The following is a 13,914-nucleotide window of genomic DNA, read 5'->3' on the forward strand; positions in this document are numbered from 1 at the left end:
GTGTGGCGGCGTTAGACTACACGACCAAAGCACCACTCGGATTAAAGAAAATTCAATCAGGAGTTAGCTATATATATTTTGGGGCTCTTTGAGAAAACCCCTAAAAAATTTCTTTAATAGGGAGAGGTCCAACCATATGTCACTCTTTGATATAAACTCATTCTCCTTTTCCGTCCTTAATAATCCCAAAATTGCACTTACACTATCTTTTTCCCACTACACATCCCCATTTTCGTTTTCCATTTTTCAATTAATTTTCGCTTTTAATTTTTTTTTTAATTCTTTTTGTTTTTTTTATATTTTTGATATTTTTTTCTCTGTCTATATATTAATCGACTAGTCGATTAACGAACTGACTGCTGAAATCGTTGTTGAATAATGAAATTGACTACTAAAAGTAACAAATACAACCAGAATGTTGTCAATGAAATCCAACACGATTCAACAAAAGAATCCAAGATATAATCAACCAAAACAAATAACAAAAACAACTACAAAAAGAAAATGAAAATCAATTATTTTTTACAAAATAACAAATATACAAAAGTTTTATTGATTTATACAAATCCGATGATGGATTGACAAGGATAGAACAAAAACACACTACCTCAATGGCCCAAGTCCGACTACACGTGACAAAATAGGGAATCAATAATGAAAAATTCAAAAATGAATTAAAAAAATTCAAAAATTAATTAAAAAAACGTAACGATTAACATTAATCGACTACTGAACACAGTCGATTAAACCTTAATCGACTACTGAACATAGTCAATCAAAACTTAACATAGTCGATTACGGATCCAATCTGCGCGATTTTCTCCGCCCGTGCCGTGCTCTACTCGATTTACCCAAACAACGCTAGATTTGCCTCCCCATCGTCACCACACCATACCATCACCATCCCGACCACCGGCACCACATAATCACCGTCTAATTTCATCCCCATGGAGATTGATCTCATTCTTCTCCGACACCATTAATAGGTCAACTCTCATTGCGAGATGGCGTTGCTGTTGGTTCAGACAGCCGCGCCGCGGTGGTTTTGGCCTCGCTGGAGCGCCGCCATGAGGGCATTGAAGATATAGGCGCCGACAATTCTTCCTCCGACTGCCTACTCTGGTGAGAAAGAAGAAGGATTTGGACGAAAAAAGAGAGAGAGAGAGAGAGAGAGAGAGAGAGAGGAGTAATACGATTAGGGTTTGGAAGGATAGATTGGGTAATTTAAATTTTTGAGGAAATAAGAATGTTATACCTAAGGCAATGGAGTTTTTCCAAATTATTATTTGGAGGTGATCTAGCTCACATGATTTTCTCAAACGAGGGAGGTGCTACTAATTTTCCAATATATATTTAACAATTACACACCAAGTTGCCTAATCTAAATTTGTTTCTCAAATGAGTCGGAATCCACAAGTGGAGAACCAACTTCAGCTAACCAACTTGTATCTATGGAGGTTGGTGAAAGACATGGATAATAGATTTTTTACAAAAAAAGTACAATATTTCATCAACTTATAACATTCTTTGTTTCTTTAAAAGCATGATGTTTTTTTGTTTCTTAACATTTATGTGCTTCCTATTATGCCTTGTATAAAAAAGTTATTCTATTTATTAGTTAATGTTAACTGTGTAATAATAATAATAATGAAAATAATAAATTAAAGTAGCTTAATAATATAATTTAAATATCAAATGTCTTTTCATGTGCTATTTTATACTAAGGTGAGAGTTTATTTTCTTCTTATTGTAATTATTTCTATATATTCAAATTTTGGATATAATTTATTTTGTATAAAACTAAATTTGTAGAGCTATCCTGATATATTTTAAGCATATATATGTAAATTTTTTTTTTTAAATAAATCCTTTGTTTTAAGATACCTAAAGTAAATTTATTTTAAAATAAATTCAGTAATAATATTTATATTATGTTGTATTAATAGTATGACTATCTTTTTTTTAATTATAATTTCATCCATAAGTCGAAGTTTATTTTCTTAAACTTTTACTAAAATTTATTTCATATAAAACTCATAATAGAGTGTTTTTTCAGTGAACGTTCATGTAAATTTAATTTTAGCTTAGCATTAGAAACTTAATATACTTTTGATTTTTAAATTGGTGAACTCTTCATATTGTAGATATCATGTTAAATACGGAATATTTAAAAATAATAAAATAAAATCAAAAATAAATGTTAATATAATATGTCTAGGAATATGAAAAAAAAAAGTGCATGACTAAGATTGATTATAAATATTGAGATTAGATACATTCTTAGATTTTATTTACTATCGTTATTTCAGAATTTTATTAGTATAAGTGATAACATGATTTAACTATAGTCAATTGTGTAAATAAAAAACATAAAAATATAATAAGTTAATAAATGATAATGTATATTAATTACTTTTAGTAATATAATTTTAATGTCAAGGACCTGTTAGTATACTACAAAATATGTTAAAAGTTGTGTTTTTGTATTATCGTAATTACTTTTATCTATTAAATTTTAAACAATGTTTTCTCTTTAAAATTACATTTCAAGTGTTTTACAATGTTTTTTTATGACAGGGGAATCGCGCTGTTGTTATTGTATCACATCCGAAATTTCATAGGGGTACTAACTTCTTGAGCCGTTGTTATTGTATCACATCCGAAATTTAGTTGTGAGAAGCCTAACAGATATGAGCTAAAACATTTTATATCTAAAAATTTTAACTTCACAGGAATCAACAAAAAGTATCGGAGACTATCGGCTGGGGATTTCAAATATGAGTGCTTGGATGCAATGTCTTCTGGGCTCTCAAGTTTGCAACATGGTATCTGGTTTATGGGCAATACTTTTTTTGTTGTAAAAATATTAGAATGCAAAAATGGAAGGAGCAGAGTTCAACATGTTTTGTTGTAACATGAGGGAGAAATACATGTGAAGTGTTATGGCTTTCATGTGAACTCTGCAGTGAAGTAGACAAGCTTGGATTTGTAGGATTTCTTTCCAGTTTTGTAATTTTTTACATTTCTTTTTTAAACTTGTAATTTTAGTAGAATTGTTAGGAAACTCAGTTTCTCCCAATTTTTATTCTTCAATTCTAGGGGTACTCACAGGCTCATAAAATGTTTAACGAGGCCCCTCCTATCATGGCATATTTATTCATAAAGTGGTCCAGACTTTTTATAAAAAAATCCACACATTGTCCATAGATGTATAAAAGGCTACAATACCCCCTCACATTTTAATATTCTCTAATTTCATCATTTAATTTAATTTAACCTGAATTTAACCCCAAATTTCATAAATTATTCATTTTTGACCCAAAACTCAAATTTGACTACAATTTCGCCTGTCGCCGCCGTTGACCGCCGGTCAACATTGAATTTTTCTTTTTACTTTTCTCTATTTATTTTTCCTTTGGTTTCCGGCATTGACTCTTTCAATATTTTTTTCTTATTTCTGCCGCCGCTGACCGGCAGTCAACGCCGGTCTCCGACGACGTTAACTTTTTTTTTTTTACTGAATTTTTTTTCTATAACATCTTTTTGCCCCGTTTGAACATCAATATTGTTGTGCTTGACATTCATATTAACTATATTACTGTTTAACACAGTAATATTATTGTGTTAGACAGTAATATAGTTAATATTACTTTAAAAATAGCTCATCATACTTTAATATACTCCAATTTTATCCTTTAATTTAATATAATCTCAATTGGACCCCAAAATTCACAAATTAGTAAATTTTGACCCAAAACACATTTTATGGACAATTTTGTCGGTCACCGCCGATGAGCGCCAGTCTCCGACGTGGACTTTTTTTTTTTCTCTTACTGATTTTTCCGCCACCAGTTTCCAGCGTTGACCGGCGGTCAACGCCGGTCTCTGGCGTTGACTTTTTCAATTTTTTTTCTTCCTGATTTTTCTGCCACTAGTTTCCGGCATTGACTTTTTCATTCATTTTTTTTTCTTTCTGTAACATCTTTTTTTTCCCGTTTAAACAGTAATTTTACTGTGATTGACAGTAATATTAACTATATTACTGTCAATCACAGCAAAATTACTGTTTAAACGGGAAAAAAAAAGATGTTACAGAAAGAAAAAAAAATGAATGAAAATTAACTATACTATAGTTTTACACAGTAATATTGCTATATACATCTCTATATTAACACATCAAAACTCATTATTATTGTGTAATAGAGTAATATTAATATGTTGACCGTTCAACAAATGTAAACATAATAAAAAACAAAAAGAATTAATATTACTGTGAGTGACAGTAATATTATTACGTTACTCCGTCAATAACTCAAAGAAAACAAAAAAACCCAAAGAAAATAATAATATTGATGTGGTTGACAGTAATATTACTATAACAACAGTAAAATTACCGTCAACCACAGCAATATTATTGTGTTTACAGTAATCTTACAATAATAGACAATAATATTATTACGTTACTCCGTGAATAATTCTAACAAAACAAAAAATCCAAAAAAATAATAATATTGATGTGGTTGACAGTAATATTATTGTGTTTACACTTATTTTACTGTCAACGACAGTGCGTTGACTTGTCAACAAATCAAACAAAAACAAAAGCCAAACAAATAATAATATTGTCGCTGACTCTAATTATACTGTCAACGACAGTACATTTATGTAATTACTGACGTTGATTTTTTCCAGCCGGTCAACCGCCGGTCTCTGACGTTGATTGTTTTTAATGCAAAAAAATCTATCTAAATTGATGTGTGAACAACAAAATTATTGTCTAACACAGTAATATTGAATGTCAACACAGTAAATTACTACTTTTACTGTCACAAACAGTAATATTACTGCATGAGACAGTAATATTACGGTCGAACATACCAAAAATTGCAGGCCAAGACGATAAAATTAATTAATACAGTAAAATTGTTGTCTTTGACAATAATATTACTATTTCAGACAGTTAAAATATTGTCGGTAAAATTAATGTTGAAGACAGTAATATTGCATGCCAAGACAGTAATATTGATTAAAGTATTTTTTTGAAGAAAATAAAAATTCAACGCCGGAGACCGACAGTCGTGGTCAAAATTGGGGTCGAAATTGGAATAAGGGTCGAAATTGGTTAATTGCTGAAATTGGGCTAAATTGGGATTGTAAATATGAAATTTGAGTTGAATTAGGGTTTCAAGGAATTAAGGGTAATATTAGTATATATAAAAGGGTTTTCCGTATTTACGAATACATTTGAGTGAGGTGGATTTATTTGCAAGACAAAAGTTAGATGTCCCTTTTTTAATTAACTGCTCTTGTTATGGACCTATTTGCCATTTACCCATATTTTTATTATCATTTATTTACCTGTATTTATTTTGCGCTTTTGTTTTTAATATTTGTCAATACTGCGCAGCGTGCGACGCACGGGGCATAATACTAGTATGTATTATTTATAGGTGTATTTTTCAGGGAAAAAAATGGATTTTTTTCGTAATTAATTTTGGATATTAGATCGTTTCGAAAATTCCAACTTTTTTTTACATAATTCCAATTCCAATCCAAAAAAATCGAACAAGTTCGGAAATCGGAATTTCAGAAGTTGGAATGAAAAAGGTTGTTCCAAAATCGGAACTTTTCGGATCGGAACCGACGGAAATTGAAAGTTCCGTTCCAACTCGCACCCCTAGTTATGTATGAAGGCGTAATATTTATTGCCCGCATGAGTATAACTCAACTGGTTTCGGGGGTGGTAAGTTTGAGCAAGGACCTAGATCGAATCCTGACAGCCTCACTGTGGGAATTTCAACTTTAATGAGGGTTGGTTCCTTGTGGGCACCAGGTCCGGGTCCGCTACCCTAACGGGCCGTTGAGTCACCATGAATTTACATCCATCCCTTCATCAAATACTTGTCGGGCCAAGGGATGGAGGCCCTGGGGGCTAGGAATTTCGCCTTTTGGTGCTTTGATAAGTAAATTTAGCAAAAATATTCCCATTTTCACCGCATTTTTTAATCATTCAAAAAATATTTCGCTTAATTCCACTTTGCACCCTTGAAATGGAGTATTTTGGCACTTTGCACCCTTGAAAAATAATAATGACACTTTGTACCATCGAAAAACAATAAATCATTCACAATACACTCTTAATTGAATAATAAATGCTAATTCATTTTTTATTGTTTATTTTAGGGTTGAAAATAAAAAAATTCAAGCGCACAATTGGCGAAAAAATAAAAATTACATTGGATAATTGAAAAAAAATTACATTTACATACAAAATAAAATCAAAGAAACTTTTATCACTTAATTATTCGATTGATAGATATTTTTTTGTAATTGGCGGAAATATTAGGTTGAAATATTTGGAAGAAAATATGATTTTCAGATAACTTGATAATGAAATAGTTGAGGGATTTTTTTTCTTTTTTTCTTAGTAATTTTTTTTTTGTAATAAACAATATAATTTTTAAATACCACTTAAAATATTAAATTACTCTTATTAGCTTTAAAAATTCATGTGGGGTGCATTATGCATGATATATTGTGTTTCGAGGGTGTAAAGTGCTATTAATTTGTTTTGAAGGTGAAAAGTGCCAAAATGGTATATTTCAAGGGTGCAAAGTGAAATTAATGTTATGTAAAACATAAACCCAAAAATTAATTAAAGAGTTGTCAGAAAATTACCAAAAACTTCATAGATATTTGTTTACACGTGTTTTATGCTTAAATTAGTCAAGAATATTTTATTAACAGCACTTGTTGTAGACCACCATCTTTGTGTAATAAGTATTTCCCGTTCAGGCACAATCTCTCTTCTTTCTAAATCTATCTAACACTTTTCTCCTTACTCTCTATATAATACTTGTCGAGCCTGAAAATAAATACACAGTTTACATAGTTCCTTAGCTTTCCAGCCAACCTGAAAACTATTTAATATATGCCGGCTTTCAATGTAGAGAAGCCAAACTCTAACGGTGTATTCCAAGGTCGCAATCCGCCCTAAGTTGAAGGTCCGAGTATGATTCCTCCATGTATTATTCATTATTGCAAATATATTATTATTTATTGTTATTATTATAGAAAGAATTACAAAGAAATGGTGAAATGAAATTCGATAATTTTTGAAACAAAACGTGGTTAGCTGAGTGGTATGAGAAAATAAGCGAAGTAATCTGATAAGAATGACCACCAAGCATATCGGTTGTTCTTTCCAAACATATCATTTATTTTTTAGACCACTTAGTCAACCACGTGTTTTTTCAGAAAATATCGAATTTATGTTGACCGTCTCTTTGTAATTCTTTTTAATAATAATAATAATAATAATAATAATAATAATAATAATAATAATAATAATAATAATAATAATATATACTCCCTTCTTCCCCTATTATATTTGGGTGGTTGTGCACATATAAGAAACTCAATAAATATGTATAGATTATACCAAAAATAAGATAGTAAATAATAATATACACTTGTCATTAGTTATTATTCAATTGTCTAATTAAGAGTGATTAGCCGCAAAATTGAAAAAAAATGCAATTAATGCTTTTGGAACGCTATAATGACAAATAATTTGGGACAAAATAAAAAAATACAACCCAAACAACAAATAATATGGGATAGATGGAGTTCTATTTTTGTAAATACTAGATAGGTGCACGTGCGTTACACGTGTCGTGTTAATTTTCATTTCTGTTATACTAAGTTTGGTATATTTATATAAATATAATTTATAATTCGAAGATCTAATTACTTGCATTGATGCTTGTATATTTTATTGTTGTCCTGGACGATTCAATCATACCGAGTATACAACACAAATCTGAACAAAAAAAAAATTGTAAATGTTCTTTTATCAGTAATATAAATAATTAATTGATTTAATTACTTTTTTTTTTCCTTTTCATCTTTGCCAGTTTGATTGTTTTTTTTTTCTTTGCACTTCAATTCTTCATGCGTTTTTTCATGGCCATAACTTTTGATTAACATGAAATTGGTTCCGTAATCGACCTATCCTATGCATATTACACATAAAGGAGTCGAAATTACCTCAAAAAATCGAAGCACAACCCTTCTTCAAGTTTGATTTCGAATTTTTGAAATTTGTTTTTTTTCTTTTTTGCTATTTGCAGTTTAGGGGTTTTTGAGTTTTTTTGGAAGTTTTTGGGATTTTAAAGAGATAAATTGTTTTTTTTGTTATGAACGGTAAATAGCAATTTTCAAACCTTAAAAAGCAAGTCCCAAAAAAAAGACCACCAAAAGAAGATAAAAAAAAAGACTTTGGATTAATCAACAAGTTCGTCTTTTTGGTAATTTTTTATTTCGACCTTTTTTGCCTTTACTTTTTTCGCAAAAAACTTTTTAATTATTTGAAAATATTCTCCCGTCTCAATTCTTAGTATTTTTATTTTTCTTTATCTAGATTGTTGTGATGCAATTTCTGTAAAGCATACCATAGATAAATTACCTTCGCCTTCTCACTAATTCTCTTAAAATAGTAATATTGTTTAGCCAAAAATTAATGTTTGTAAATTGTTGTGGCTGCAGTCAAAGGTTATTGAAAACTCATCTTTTAGAAAAACATCGGTAACTGCATTTGTTTTTAGTGAAAGTCATTTTTTTTGTTGAAGAAGTCTTTTTTTTTTTTTGAGATGTTAAAAAAGTCTTTTTGAGGAAAAAAAAATCACTTTTTGTTTATTTATAATGAATAATAAATATTTCAATTGGCATTTTATTACAAGAGTAATACCAGCCGTGTATAAATATTTTTGCTTATCTTCCACAAATTTTTAATAAACATATTCCTAGAAGAATTTAACTCCAAATGAACGTGATTTAGCTCTAATAGAGGCAACTTCCAGTTTCATATGTCTTATATTCATCAATTAAAATGAGTTTATCATTTTTCATGTATAATAACAACTGACATTTTAAAATATTGTGCAAATGATATTTCATTTAGGAGCTTTTGAATCTATTTAATATAAAATTAATATTATTTAAAATTTAAGCACACTCTAAAGTCACGAAAGAAAGAAAATATATAAATGATTTTTTTTTTTTTTTTGGTAATGACCGAACCCGCAGCCAACTCATATAGGTGCACGGGGTAAACCTACATTCTCATATAATAGATTGTTACAAACAATATGAGAGACGTAAACCACACTAGCTACACTCTCGTATAATAGCTTGCAAACCATATGAGAGACGTAAAACATACTAAACACTGGCTACACTCTCGTATAATAGCTTGCAAACCATATGAGAGATGTAAAACACACTAGGCTAACCACGTGTGAAAAGCTCCACCTACCGACAGTTGGCAAGAGGATTTGAACTTGGGTCAATTGACAAAGGCTCACTTGCTCCAACCGCTAAATCATCCCTTGTAGGCCGGACTTAAATGAATACTTGTCCTATGATGAAATACCTAAAATCCAAATAAATATAGTAAATTAATTGATTAATAATTATAATTTCTACCAATAATTATTCGGTAAATGGCAAAAAGTAACATAACAAGGGACAAAAAAAGTCTTCCAAATAAATCTATCCCCCTACATTTTGCCTAAAATACCCTCCACAATATATTTTTTATCAATTTCATCATTATACTCCAACTTTCTTAATATTACACATTGACCCCGTATTTAAACAAGTATATCACATTAACACCCATTTTAATATTTTTTTTTTCAGAAAATATTTTTTTTTCCGAATTTTTTTTCCGGCCAGATCCCGACGTTGACCGGACGGTTCTCCGGTGTTGAACTTTTTTTTTGAATTTGTTTTCCTTAAAAAAAGTTATTTGAATTAATATTAGTGTCTCCGGTGTTGATTTTTTTATTTTTTTTTTATTTTATTAATGTTTGCTGTTTCTAAATTATTGTGTTAACAACAAAATTATTGTCTAAAATAGTAACATTGAATACCAAACAGTATATTACTAATATTGATGTCCCAAACAGTAATATTATTGTACCAAACAGTAAAATTATTGTCTCAAATAGTAATATTATTGATTTATACAAATCGGATGATAGATGGACAATGGCAGAACAAAAACACACTACCTCAATGCCCCAAGTATACACGTGACAAAATAGGGAATCAATAACAAAAAATTCAAATTGAGGCATTTAGGTAGTGTGTTTTTGTTCTGGCATTGTCAATCTATCATCCGATTTGTATAAATCAATACATTTTCTGTATATTTGTTGTTTTGTAAAAGAGATCAGTTAATTTTCAGTTTTTTTTAGTTGTTTTTGTTATTTATTTCGCTTAATTGGATTCTTTTGATGAATCGTATTGGGTTTCATCGACAATATTACAATTGTTTTTGTTACTTTTAGTCACGCTTAATCAAAATTCAATAGTAGATTAAAATTATTTGTAGATTAAAAATTCACGCTTTAATCATCATTTGTAGATTAAAAATTATTTTAACTAGTATCTTGTCCCGTGCGTTGCACGGTGAATTTTTTCCACAAATAAATAAAAAGTAATTTAAATGTATGACATGAAAATAGGCATATCGAAGAGAATGTTATGAGTAATGATATAGCAAGGAACTTGCGAATATTTTAACCCAATCATATCAAGTACTTAAGTCAGCAAATAAGACCAAAACATTATTGACAATAAGAAATTTAAAATTGACTATAACCATATAACATGATTTCAATGAAAATCAATATGGTAGAAAAATCCCAACTTAAGAAAATCTGATATACCCGTTGTTTTTACTTAGAATATTAAAAAAAAAAAAAATCAAACATTTATCCAAAAATCGTAAAATTTTGACACGACACTTGTTTACGTGTCTAAATTATGTAGTTAAAACAGTTTTCAAAATTAGTTGACCGATTTAAAGCTACAAAAAAGAAAGTATACTTCATTTGTTGATTTTTTCATGTTAGATGCTTAGTACCTCGATTAATTGTTGAACCAAAAAACATTCAAGTAATCATCTTGAATATTAGATTTGTCAAAGGGCAAAGGATAAATTGACAATCAACATTTTAGTATGACGTAACAAATGACAATCGTGCACCCTGATCAAAATGAAAGAAAAAATCATGTGTCACTATTATTACACGTAAGGCGGAGAAAAAAAGATTACAATTTGTGTAGAAAAATGAAAGTTGAACCTGAATCGAACATCTTGACAAATAGAAAAAATATTTGCGATAGACAGAAACAACAGAGATGGACATCTACATGATAAGTTTTATCCCAAATACTTTTAAAAGCTCGAGTAATAGCAAACGTGCTCCTACTCCTACACAAATACATAGATTCAAATGCTACTCCATTTTCAATTCAAGTAAATTTTAGATTCACCGCTAAAACACCAGAAAAATATTCGATTAAAATCAACCTTCCCACAAAGATGGGGTATTTTGTGACTCTAGACAACATATATTAGTCCATTCTTCATTCATTCTTCTGCAACACGTAAATGATAAACTCAACAGCACCACACACAAATAACTTGATAGTTATTCGTCTAAGATGATCAGATAATTTGTGTTCTAATACATCGATTAAGCATCTTCATCCTTGTAAAAAGAAAGTGGTAATATGGTACTAAACACTTATGAAAGAAAAGGAAGAAGATCAAACGTAGCATAATTGGAAACTATCACTTAATAGATCGAAATGAGAGAAAGAACTTAGCACCTCCGTTTTCATTCAGTTTGGATTCCAATTTTGAAAAGTGATCTTTTCAGTAATATTCACCTGAATGGTAAAAAAAATACATAAGAATCTCCCAAAAATTTCTCGTCGCAATTTTTTTAAAAATATACACAAAAATAGAAAAGAAATAAACACCATAGTTGAGGTCAGACAGTAAGTATCGTAAAATAAATTCTTTTGAAATCTGATGTATAAAATTTGTGCATCTGATGTGTGCCCACGAACCCAACTTGCAAAAAAAAGGATTCATATTGATTAAAGCTCATCAGTTGACATTAAATATAAAGGAACATAAGAGATCCAACTTCAAAAATTTCGTAAACGAAAAAATCCAATTCAAAAAAATCAGAAGGAAATAAATCAAAACTAAGAAAAAGAAAGAAAAATAAAGTCTTTTTTCTTGCAGATACCATTTTATGATGATGTCACTGGTGTGAGGAGATACGTTTGAGTTCTTCAGCAGCAAAGTTTAGATTTCACTTTGGGAAGCAAACAAAATCCAAAATTCTAATAATCAAAAATCTCATAAACCATGAGAAATTGCAGGAGACGATTAATGACGGGAGAAAAAAAAAAGGGAATATCGATGCTACACCCGGTTAACATCTCCGGGTGATTCTCATCTTGACATGTGGCAAGTGCAACTAGTTAAAGTTTTAATTATTTTGTTATACTAATTTAATTAATTTTTTTTAATTAATTATAATTATAAATCTTAACCCGTCAATACTAAACGCCATCTTCTTTATCATTCTTTCGCCATATATTCTCTGCTTGTTTCTCTTTCACAAAAACAGAGTTCTTCCTTCTTTTCAATAACAATCTCATTAAATGGGAGAATTTTTCATTACATATTTGCATTTATTTCACTTGAAAGTTGGGTTTAATTTGGGTTAATTGGGGTTAATTTGGGTTTTTGGTTTTTAGAATTCCATCAAAATTATTGAAATATTTCATTTGAAAGTAGAGTTGATTTGGGTTTCTGGATTTTAGAATTCCATCAAAATTATTGAAATATTTCATTTGAAAGTTGGGTTGATTTGGGTTTCTGGTTTTCAGAATTCCATCAAACTTTATTGAAATATTTCATTTGAAAGTTGGGTTTGATTTGGGTTTCTGGGTTTTTAAATTCCGTCAAAATTATTAAAATAATTTGCCGCCAAAATTAATTTGGCCTCTGGTGTCTGATTTCTGAAGACGAAGAACGAAAGGAGGAATAAAAAAAACTCAAAAAATAACCTAACTTACATAAAATAGGGGATTTTGTTTAGTAAATCATTAATTTATAAAGAAAATCAAAATCCAATTATAAAATTAATTATAATATAAATAAAAGCCACATGTCAAGAGGATAGCCACCCGGAGATGTTAACCGGGTGTATGATAAGTGTTCGTTTTGCACGATTTTTGCTTATCGAATCTTCGAGTTTTGGTCTTCGTTCGTCCGAGTTTCGGCGTTATTTGTACATATTATTGCGTTTCTTGTTTTATTTATACTTTTAGGTTTTGTTAGCTATTTTTGCCGATTCGAAACGATTTTGAAAGCGAAGCCGAGAATCAAGTCAAACAAGAGCAAAAATTGCAATCAAGTGGATGGTGGCAGCGTTCGGTATTTTATGCATAACTTCTTTATATGACCTCCTATTGAGCTGATTCAAATGGATTTAGAAAGCCAACTGCAAGAGCTACAACTTTTGTGAAGTGCAAAAATTGTCAAATTCGGGCTACAAAAGGGTCAAAACAGAGTTTGAAGTTATTGCAGCGACCATATCGCGATATTACCTTCCATATCGCGATATGGGAGAAAACAAAACAGAGAGCTTGCATTTTTGCCATATCGCGCGATTTGCCATTCCATATCGCGATATGGGGAGAAACGAAACAGAGAGCTTGCAATTTTACCATATGGCCCGATATTGCCGCTCATATCGCGATATGGGCCTTGGGATGCGTAAAAAATATCTTAAAAGGCAAAGCATACTATAAATAGATCCCTTGTGTCATTTAACAAAAAGACTTCTTAGACCGACTCTTCGACTTCTTCTTCGGTTTTCTCTTCGGTTCTCGCCAGTTCTTCGCGGGAAGCTTCGACGAGGGTTTCAACTCGGGTTTTTCATAAGCTTTTTCTTTACGTTTAGTTTATGATTTCTCGTGTTCTTCATTTTGATGCTATGTTTGTAATGAACTAAGCATTTTCTTTTAGGGAAATGA

The sequence above is a fragment of the Erythranthe guttata genome, chromosome 3 (genome assembly GCF_056151865.1).
Source record: "Erythranthe guttata isolate IM_541 chromosome 3, IM_541, whole genome shotgun sequence".
NCBI lineage: Eukaryota > Viridiplantae > Streptophyta > Magnoliopsida > Lamiales > Phrymaceae > Erythranthe > Erythranthe guttata.